At 41.4% G+C, this 11,072-nt stretch overlaps 1 long non-coding RNA gene across 1 annotated transcript; it reads right to left on the bottom strand.

Annotated features, from left to right (window-relative positions):
* Nucleotides 1-7,789: 7,789 nt before the first annotated feature.
* On the bottom strand, nucleotides 7,790-8,409 carry LOC141611895 (uncharacterized). Its single transcript, XR_012528889.1, has 3 exons — nucleotides 8,356-8,409; nucleotides 8,175-8,267; nucleotides 7,790-8,064 (listed from the first exon to the last, which is right to left on the bottom strand). It is a non-coding gene; the product is annotated as an uncharacterized LOC141611895 (long non-coding RNA).
* Nucleotides 8,410-11,072: the final 2,663 nt, after the last annotated feature.

Below are 11,072 nucleotides of genomic sequence, written 5' to 3'. Positions count from 1 at the left end.
GAGGCTACCAACAGCCTCCATTTATCTGGCCACCGCGACAACAAGCTTCTCCTCCTGATAAGCGGAAAGAAGAGATTGCTGAGTTGAAGTCTTTAGTGAAGGCGCTTGCACTCCAAGTGCAAGAACATGATAGACAAATTTTTGCGCAAATTGATGAGCTCGAGTCTGAAATAGCTCAGTTAGCTGCGGAGTCGAATATTAGGCAGCCAGAGGAAGTCTGCGTTACCTACGCAGAGAGTGGTCTTTCCCACGAAGGATCCGCGTTGCCTAGTGCTGCTGATGAATGGGATGACTCGGATTACGAAGTTCTATAAGATAATGAAGACTTACACGAAGATTTATGCACTGATCAGCAAGAATCACTCGATCGAATGGATTATATTGGTCGATCGAGTGAAATTCCTGAAGAAATGTTTGATCGAACAGTTTATACCACTCAATCGAACAGCTGCTTAGAGGAAGTACTCGATCGAGCTTTTTCATGTACTCGATCGAGTGATTATCAAGAGGAAAGCTTTCGATCGAGTAAGAATTCCACTCGATCGACTGATTTGGCGAGACAGAGCAATGCAACGTCACTTAGGCTCGTTCTAGATGACAATTTTGATGATGATAATGGTTACGGTGAATCGCCCCTTTTCAAGGTCGAGCTGGATGCGCTTGAGGCTGCGATTTACGGGATGATATCCACCGAGGAGGGTGACGAGAAGACAGCTGAGTCGGTAATTGCTCCTAGCACGGATGAGGTAATACATTCTTTTGTCAGTGATTCCGACATTGAGAGCAACCCACCTGAGGTAATTAGCGATAATTTTATTGTTATTAATATTAATAGTACGCTACCTCGTATGACCCGTGTTTCTTCTTTTAAGGTTATACCCCCTCTCAGTTGGACAAGTAATTTAACAGTTTTTCACCGTTCTTGTCATCTTAATTTTGTTAATCTGAAACGATACTTTAATTTATTGATAATTGCTCCCAAGCTCCTTTATTTTGTTGACAAATTTAGGAGCTGTCATAGGAAATTTGTTAGACTCAAACGTTTATACATTTTATTTTCCTATGCTACTGTTATACTATGGTGCTACTTACAGTTTTGTGTAGCACATGCGCAACTGTTTGATCGGCTACTACGCGCTTTGAGCTGTTTTGACTGGGATAGATCAGGATGGCTGGAGGAAGAAAAGAAGGTCGAGCTGGGACCTGTTTGAAACTAGCGCTATCCGGGAGGCAATCCGGAATTTACGCTTTTTAGTTGTTTTTCTAACGTTTCGGTTTTTGTTGTGTGTTTAATAATGTGTCTTCTCGATCGAGTGCCCTACTTTCTCGATCGAACACTTCCACAGCCCATTGCACTCGATCAAAGCAATCTTCTCTCTCGATCGAGTTGGTTTGCCTTGATTCGCTTCCTGTGACGATGTCCTGCAACTGTTTGTGACCCCCCCCCCCCACGTTGCTGTCTTGTTTGGGGAGGTCCCTTCTTCGCGTTATCTTGTAAGCTTTCCGCATCTTCACTCTCCTTTTTAGTTTGCATTTCCTTTCCCTATTTTTGGGTACAATGAGGGTATTGTACGGTTTGGTTTGGGGAGGTTATGCATCCATATCTGTGTCTGCATTCAGCTTTTATTGCATTCCTGTTATCACGTTTAATTTTCATATTTCATATGCATTGTTCTTTATTTTAAAAAAAAAATTTAAAAAAAAAACGAAAAATCAAAAAAAAAAATTCACGTTTATTTTTGCATATTTGTTGAGTCAGAACGGTTGATTTCCGTGATGATATTGCACTTTAACTTGTCTTTTTACTTGAGCCATGCACTTTCGTTGATGGTTATTAGCTAAGTCTTACGCATAATCTACGAGTTTTTGTTCAAAAATAGCTGACCGTATAGACTTGACCTGATAAATTGGCAAACTACTCCATAAATTCTGAGTTTTAGAGCCTAATAACTGGTGACATTCATGACCGGTTTACATAGGAATTGAGAGTAGTACTCCTTGCATAGCATGTTCATCATTTTTGCACATTGAAGACATTCGATTTCTTGTCAAATGCATACATTCGGGTTTGTGGTCGGTGTCACATGCAGGGAGGCGCTTGCAAATTTCCCCTTTCTTACATTTTCACCCATTTAGCTCGACTTAAGCCAAATTTAGCCTTTTCGACCCATTAGCTATACCCAAAATTAAGCCTGCCTTGTCAAGCTAGTTTGGAGTGACTTTTGTGGTATGCTTATCATGTTGCGAGTTTGGCCTAATTTCATCTGTTGGAGTTGGTAGAAAATGAGTAGGAATGAGAAAAAGAAGAAAAAAGACGTGAAAAGAAAAAAAGAAAAAAAAAAAGTTGAAAAAAAATGAAATTAGACGTGGAACAGAAAGAAGAAAAGGAAGAAAAGTTGAAAAAAAGGGGTTGAGTTTGTTGAATAAAAGAGACTGTATATGGTTATTTTTATCTTGTAACGGTCTCACTCCTCCGTTCTATTCATATATTTTTGAGGAGATAGTGTATTGGATAGTGAGATGTGTGCCAATGAAGGGTACTTGTACTTATTTTTCAGTCAGTTGAGATTCAGACTGTCTTATATGGTCCTGTTTAGGAACTAGCTTGGCGCTTTTACCTCCACATTTCCATAATCTGTTTTGCCTTTTCTCGCCTGAACCTCACTTTCCCATATTATTTGTAAGCCCTCAGCTGTGACGGACATTGTTGGTTAGAATGTATGTGTAGTACTTGAATCGTCTATCATTTTTGTTGCATGCATCTTATGTAGGCCGCAATTTAGGTGAGTGACTGTTTCTCTTTCTCTCTTATACATATATAATTCACCCTTTGCTTCAGAGAGAAGAGTGATCACGTGAGAGTCCGATTTTGTTGGTCTTGCAAGGGCGATAAGTCAGCTTTATTTATGGACATCTTATAACTCGTTTGCGTGTTGACTGCTGTGCTGTTAATTTTTGACTGCATTAAATTGGTTTAAGTAGACAAGTTATAGCTAGCTCTGAGCTTTCTTTTTCCGTTATATTAGTTTTGCATATAGTTTGCTTGGGGACAAGCAAAGGTTTGGTTTGGGGAGATTTGATGCGTGCGTTTTATATAGGTATTTTGTACTTCATTTGCACGCATTTTTATGCATTTTGTGTAGTATTTAGCTACAAATATCCCCCGAATTGGCTACTTTGGTTTGTCTTGTATTATTTATAGGTATGAACCGGAAATGAGCATAATCAAGCCTAAAACATGTCCTTATGCATGCATTTAGGAGAGGAGTTGAGTCGGAGCTTGGAAACTAATAATTATGATGCGCAAAGAACTAAGATAGCTAGGCGAGTAAAGGAAGAACTTCAAATTGCTAGTGCCTACTTTGAAGAGCTATATCTCGATTTATACAACTTATTTTAAGGTGATTCCAATTGGAGATGAAATTTTGTCCTCTTAGATTTCCAACGCCACCGGAATTGCCCTGTTTGCCCAAGTAACGACGAAATGGCAGCCATTTGAAGTTCAGTGCGCAAAGCAGGAATTGTGCGCTGGAAAGTGCTCGATTGAGTACAATTATGTTCGATCAACTCCTTTTTCTACTCGATCGAGTTGCTTATTTTTGAGAAGTGCTCGATCGAGTACCTAAAGTGCTCGATCGAGTGGTTTGAGCTTAATTCTACTCGATCGAGTAGTTTCAAATGACTCGATCGAGTGATTTCTATTGGGCTCGGATTTTTTAGTCTATTTTCGTTATTAGGTCAAATAAAGTCCTATTTCTTATAAATATAGGAAAGGAGGAGATGTCACTTATCATCCCTTATCATACCATACACTGTATACGTTACTTTTTCTATGCTTCTCTTTCTTTGCCGGATTTTACTTTGTAATTCTCTCTTCCTCTTTTCTCTTTTATTTAATTAATGTTTATTTGTTCTTCTACCTTTTGTTCTCCCTTTACCCTTATTTATGTCTAGCTAATTTCTCTCTGCTAGGATTAGGGGATTCGATGAATGAATGTTAATTGCTAATTAGTTTGCAGATTGTTGTTGGTGTTTTTGTCTATGTTGTTAATCGCTGCTTTAATTGTATCTTGCTGATTGAATCGATGCAATTAACCTTTTTAATTTTGGTAAGCCTTGACCTAGACCGGAAGGTTGGAAGGGGTGAGACCCGCAGTGAACAATAGAATGCTTTAGTGAGGGCGGAAGCTAAGCTAATAGTATTTTAGGGCGAATTGAGACCGGAAGGAGATATTCATTGCCCCTTAGACCGACACATCGACTAATCTGTGACCTTAACTGCAATTAATTGACATTCATTGATGAACCGACATCCTAGTTTCCTTTCCCTCTGCTTAATTTCTCTTATCTCTATTTGTCTTGCCTTAATCTCGTTAGTTTAGTCAAAACAATCAAACCCCCATCTTGTGACCGTAGACAGACCGAATAGACAAGTAGATAGTGACCGCCTCCCTGTGGAGATCGACCCTACTTACTGCTAGCTTCTGTTAGTGTAACTAGGTATTTTATTTTTGGTACCTGACGACGGTATCACCAATTGAATTAGAAATCCCATCCCTACGCATTTTACTCGAAAGTCAAATCCCAGAAACTGAATGGAATAGGGATCGATATGAGGAACTCATCCTCTTCGATGAGCGAAGGTTGCGCGCATTACATAATGTGCACACATATCAGGCACATATCAAACGAGCCTTTAATAAACGGGTTAAGCCCAGGAACATCAAAGAAGGAGATTTGGTGCTCAAATCAGTCAGAGCTCTCCTACCTGTCGATCCACGAGGAAAGTTTAAACCCAACTGGGCCGGATCTTTTTTAGTCAAATCCATACTCTCGGGGGGTGTGGTCAGGATTATAGATCTAGATGGGAATGAATTTTCTAATCCTACCAACCTAGACCAATTGAAACGATACTACCCTTAGCATAGGACAAAAAACGCGCCTCGTGTAACCCACGTGCCGCTCGGGCGACACGAAATAAAAATGGTCCTAGGCCCGCTGAAAGAAAGTTTATGTCACTATGCTCTTGCATTTTGACATTTCGACATCCTCACATCATCAAATAAATTGAATTGTACTTCCTTTAGGAGTAAGTAAAGCACATGCTTATTTTTCTAAAGTTCATTACAAGCTCTTGCTTTGAACAATTATTCTTTTACATTTACTCGAACTACGCACAGGGCTTGATTTCATTTTTTCTAATGAATACCTAGGCAATCCTTCACAGAATACAACCCAATATTTCTTTTTAAAAAAATTTAAATAGAAGGACATTTGCAATTGCATTTGAAATTCGACAAAAATAATAAAAAGAAAATCACAACAGTTTCTTAACTAATAAATCTTTTATTCATTGTTCCATAAATAATAATACGCCAAATACATATAAAATGAAAATGCTGAAAAAATGCTAGGCTAGGATTCTAAATACCCCGCCATTTATTATAACTAAAATTAATAATAATAATAATACTATAATAAATGACTAAGGCTATTCTTTTATTTTGCCTTTGCTTTTGTCACCCTTGTTATATTTCGTATCTCGACCACGAGCCGGGGGCTCTTGCGCTGTCTCCGACCTAATCACCAACGGTCGTTCTCGCGGTCTAACCTTGCCATTTCGATCCATCACCATCTCCACGGGAGAAGCGATTTTTGGTTTCTTCAGCGGACGAATGACTCGGAATCCGGCCTCTTCTTCCTCTTCAGTCAAGTAATTTTGGTTCTCCTTTGCTACTTCGCGGATTTTATAATCCACAGGCTCGTGCTTCCTTAGCTTCTCACGTTCTTCAGGAGTACCAGCCTTTCTCCATTGCAAATATGAGTCAAATACCCATTAGGAGCCAACATGAACTGGTATGAACCATATATTCCTCTGAGCCCACCGGATTACCCATTCCCGACAAGACTCAAAAGTATGTGCCAATGTAGTTTGGAGAACAGTATCAAGCTTCGGAATTTTCTGCCTAAGGCACACTTGCCTCATCAATCTCTCCGGAAAGATGCAAACCATGAATTCCAAGCCAGGGACACGAACTGACCGTGACGGATCCAAAGATGAGACTCCAGTGACTGACCTAAGATGCCACCATGGCACAATCCATCGAATCAAGGGACCACCTTCGCTCTTCAACTTATTTTCCCAGTAGTTGCATACCCGAGTAAAGTCCACCATGTATAGCCTAGTTCTCATTGCAATTGATCGAGCATGATATCCTGGCACATTAAATGGGGGCTCGACCAACCGCAGCCGTTCCATCAGCCTAACCTGCAAAAAAAAAAAGGATGGGAATTAATACCTATATGTCGACAAAAAAAAGAGAAAAAAAAAACGGTCGAAAAAAAAAGAGGGAAATTATGGGTTCTTACCTGCAGGATGACATGACTCCCCAAATAAGGAAGCTCGCGGTTGACCTTTCTATTCTCCAAACCAAGAATGGTCTCTTCTAAGCAAAGGCATGCTGGGCTCTTGCGCAGCTCCATTTGTTTCACTAAGCTCAGAAAACGAGGATCACCTCTCATATCCTCATCAACATGCCCTCAGAGGACATATCAATAAAGTAGACAAAACCCGAAGGCCCTGCGCCTCGCAACATAGGAAATAGTAGGGTCCTCCCTATTTATAAATCAATCGATAAAGTCAAACATACGGACACCTTTTGAGGTCACAAGACGGTCCACCTCAGCCTTGGTCAATCCAAGCAAGTCCCTAAATTTACTTTTACATCCTTGAGAGCTAGGGGGTATAGCTGGTACATTTTCTGGATCCCATCCTCCAACAGCAGCTATTTCTTCAGGGAAAGGACAAATTTCGCCTCCCGGAAAGGCAAATACGTGAAAATTTGGGTCCCAATACTCAAGACAAGCATCCAAGAAGGGTTTCACCACTTTCACTAATTTGAGACTCAAGATCGATCCTAAATTGAAAGCACCCATGTCGTGTTTCTCAGTGTTTGTAAACTCATTCGTCTATTCCTTCAGACGGTTTTCAAAGGCATCCATAATTTTGGAAATTTTTTGAGAGGATATGTGAGTTTTATGTAATAGACGGAAGAAAGGAAAAGGAATTGTATGAATAAAAGCTCACCCGACGTCTCTATTTGTACTATTCGCTATTTCCTAAATTCTGTCGAGGACTGAAAAACTGGAGAAATGACGCAGCATCTGCTGCACCTCTTCGAAGAGTCGCAGCTCTTGTTGCGCCTCTTCCCCAGGTCCTTTTCTGTGTTCTCAACCATGGATCTTTCCTATTTTCCTTTCAGCTATGATTTCCTATTCCTATAGGATCTTAATTTGGTAATTTCGTCAAAATTACCAAGTTTTATGTTTTCTAATCCTTTTCGGGTTCGCTTTTCGAGACAAAATCGACATTCTCGCCAAACGCGCACACTTACTCATTTTTATTTCTTTTTTTAGAGGAATTATTTTACTCCTATTTTCAATACATTTAACACTTATACATTTCTTTTTAATTTTTTTAGGGGGTAGCCCTCCCTATTGATCGGTCATTTTGCTCATTTCTGGGCATTTTTGCTCATTTCTAAGCATTTTCGTCATTTTTGCTCATTTCTGGGCATTTATGAGCATTTTTGCCATTTTTGTCATTTTCGGGCACTTTTTTTTTTTTTTTTTTTTTTTTTTTTTTTTTTTAATTTTGCGCCAATTTAGGTCACCTATATGCTATATGCTTTACGTGTAAATTCTATGTAAATTTCGGCAGCATAACGGCACAAACCGTCACCTACCAAACCTGTTTTTTAAGCTAACCTGCAGGAACAACAAATATCGAGCAGCAAAGGCACTCAGGCCATTATGTACACAACCAAAGGCAGTATATACATCAAACTGGGGGCTGTCGCCCGAAACAGAGTCCGAAAAAGTCCAAAATGTACAAGATATATACAAGACAACAACAAAAAAGGGCAGCTAGTCCTAGTGGCCCCTCAACTCAACTATCGTCGCCTCGAGGGCGGCGATCTCGGCGTCCCTAACCTCAAGCTCCCTCAATAGACGAGCCGTCTCCTCCCGGGATTGCTCTAGCTCGCGCTCTAGGTCACGCTCTCTCTGCATACAAATGGAGAAATGCCTCATTTCGGTAAAGTGAAGAAACATTTTGTTGCAACGAAATTTGAAATGTCATAAAATAAATAAAATAGGGAATGGAAGGTTCATACCTGTCATCCCCGGCCACCTACAAGTGCCTCGATGGCCGTAGCCCGCAGCCGGTAGGCCACCCTCCACAACACCACGTACCGGGACGGTGTCACCTGCATTCGAATACAAAGAAGGTTAAAAAAGGAACAAAAGCATTCCAATGCAATAAAATAATAAGGATGGCCAAAGCTGGGGGCTTACCCTCCTCACAACATGCTGCCACTCGTCCAGACCAGCGTCGGTCATCTCCTCGCCAAAGTCGCTGAGTTCTAAGATCGTCGTCATGCACGCCGCGTCAGTGTACTCCAACACCTCGGGGTAAACTGGGGGCTCGACGCCTGCCACCTCGATCTCCTATAAGGTTCAAATGGCTCTTTATTTGACTATCATTCGTCATTTGTCAAATCAATTCAAAAATAAGTAGCAAAGTAAAAGGCTTACCACGATCGGTCAGTACTAGCCTATGACGAACAAACTCATAGTACTCCTCGCCAGGAAGAAGGAGGGCGTCACCACTCGCGTCGGCCAAGTCAACCTCTCTCTCGGCCTAAGAAGGCTCCCTAAACATCGTCCATGGAGGATCGATGAGAACCGTAAAGGTGTCACGAAAGCACTGCCGAGTCAAACGCTCGCCCAGGTACCACACAGGTCCTATAGGCTTCCTCAGCAATAGCCGACTCGAGCTCCTAGGACGAAGGACCTCAGCCACGAAATCTGGAGCCTCAGGGCAGCTCTCCCAAGGACTAGGCACCCACTAAAATAAGAAAGTGAGGGGTCATTCCTATGACCGGCTTTAAACGGGAAATGGGTCATTCCTATGGTTCACTTCTAAATAAAAGACAGAAAAAGAAAAGTAATCAAATAAGGAGCGAAGGAACTTATGCTGTCCAATGTCAGGGCATTCACGCCCCTCTGACAAACGTCGTAAGAAGAGCACTGGCTCTTCTTATGGCACACCACCTAGTCCCTCACCACAGGGTACGCCATCGGTTCAGGCCCTGTCATCTTGAGCGCGAAGCTGGGAAAGTAGGAGTACACCCACGCATGCAGACAGAACAATCATTTATTTTTCTGTGTGATAATAAAGAAAATGAAGAAATAATGATATTTCATAATTCAAAGGGAAGGTTCGTACCTCCAACATGAGCCCAGGACCAACAGTGGCAGGAGAAGTCCCCTTCTCCATCAGCTCCGGACAAACCATATCCCTCATGTAACGAGTGAGGATCGCAAAGCCAGGAGTAACCCAGTCCCAACAACGTAGGCTACTCAGGTCAACAAGAAAAGGAAGAAGCTTCGTCGACAGCCTCTCCCCCAAGTCTCCGAGGTAAATCGAATACAAGAACCACCACAACCACAGGCGAGCCCTCTGCTCAGCAGTACAAGGAGGAGGAGGCACCTTCCTCTTATCCATCGTCACCATCGCCGGGGACCTACCTGCGAAGTAGTCTCTGACGTAAGAACTCGGTACCAACCCGGGAACGCTGGTAGCATCTGCCGCCAGGTTCCAGCCGATCAGCCTCGTCGCCTCGGCCGAGTCCACTCTCATGGCCATAGACGGCCACACCAAAGTCTCCTCTCCACACGGCAGGCCTGAGATCATGTCGTAGTCCTCCAAAGTGACCCCGACCTCTCCAAAAGGCATATGGAAAGTCGAGGCCGTGTCCCAGTATCGATCAAGGAAAGCTTGAATGAAGTTAAGGTTAGTGTGGACATGGGCTACAGGCCGGTCTGTGGATTTGGGCCACCTACCGATCTGCGGTCATGGGCCACCTGCACGCCAAGCCAATCTTTGGACATGCAGCGGTCTAGAAAGCCACGCTCGGCGGTGTAAAAATGCTTTCGACCAGATCGTTTTAGATCGGTCGGTTTCGTCTCGGCAAAGGTCTCGAAACGATACAGAGATGTTCGGAGTCGCCACCAAGCATTTGCATTGTGGGATGCTTGGAACCCGTTCGAATCCATTTTATACCTAGGTCAACCAAGGCAAAAAGCGGTGTTTGACATAGGTACTAAAGATAAGGACTCGTCCCCCTTTTAGCATTCTATGCCTAAAATGACTCTCGTACGCTCTGGATAAGGTCATCCACTATCCAAAGGTTCTGAGTAAGGGGTGAGGGTACGTATTGGGAAGCCCTTTAATCGGACACCCAATCCCGCCCGCGTTAGCGGCCTCTACTGATCGATCGTGGTTGTTTAAGTACAAAAGTTGATAAAACGGAGTAAATGCATGAATGCACATCCAAAAGTTTTAACCTAACATGTGAGCTTTCTAAGTCAGTTTGTTAATCCAAATATCAAGCATAAGATGTCAAGTTGGATTTAGATTGATTTGCATGTGAAAACGGAAATTAAACATCCATTTACCAAATTCGGATTTGCAAGTATGATTTGCATGACTCGGAATAATTACTATTATGTTAGTAATATTCGTTGTCGGATTTGCAAGTTTGAAAAATATAGTAAAATGTGTAAAAGGAAAATGTTTGATTTGAACTAATTATGTTAAGTTCATTTCTTTGTAATTAGTCAAGTTTGTCATCGTACTCGGATTAAAACGACATGGTATAAATAACCAAGGATGATTATGGATTATGACTAATATGTTTACAAGTGTAAATAAATGAGAAAAATATTAAATAAAATAAAAGAGTGTTAAAATACCCTTTTCATTGTAATTAACCAATAATATCATCGAGTCACGGAATGAACCGTCATGGTATAAAGAACCAAGGATGATTTTGTAATGGTCAAAATATGTTTATCATAAAAATGAATTAAAATGGTAAATAAAAGAAAATGATTTCCTTTAAAATGTAATTAACCAATTAATATCACCGAGTCACGGATTAAACCGTCATGGTATATGGAACCAAGGGTGATTATAATTTATGGCTAAAATGTTTGTCATAAAAATG

This window comes from Silene latifolia, chromosome 1 (genome assembly GCF_048544455.1).
Source record: "Silene latifolia isolate original U9 population chromosome 1, ASM4854445v1, whole genome shotgun sequence".
Lineage (NCBI taxonomy): Eukaryota > Viridiplantae > Streptophyta > Magnoliopsida > Caryophyllales > Caryophyllaceae > Silene > Silene latifolia.
This window is presented reverse-complemented; position numbering and strand designations above follow the sequence as displayed.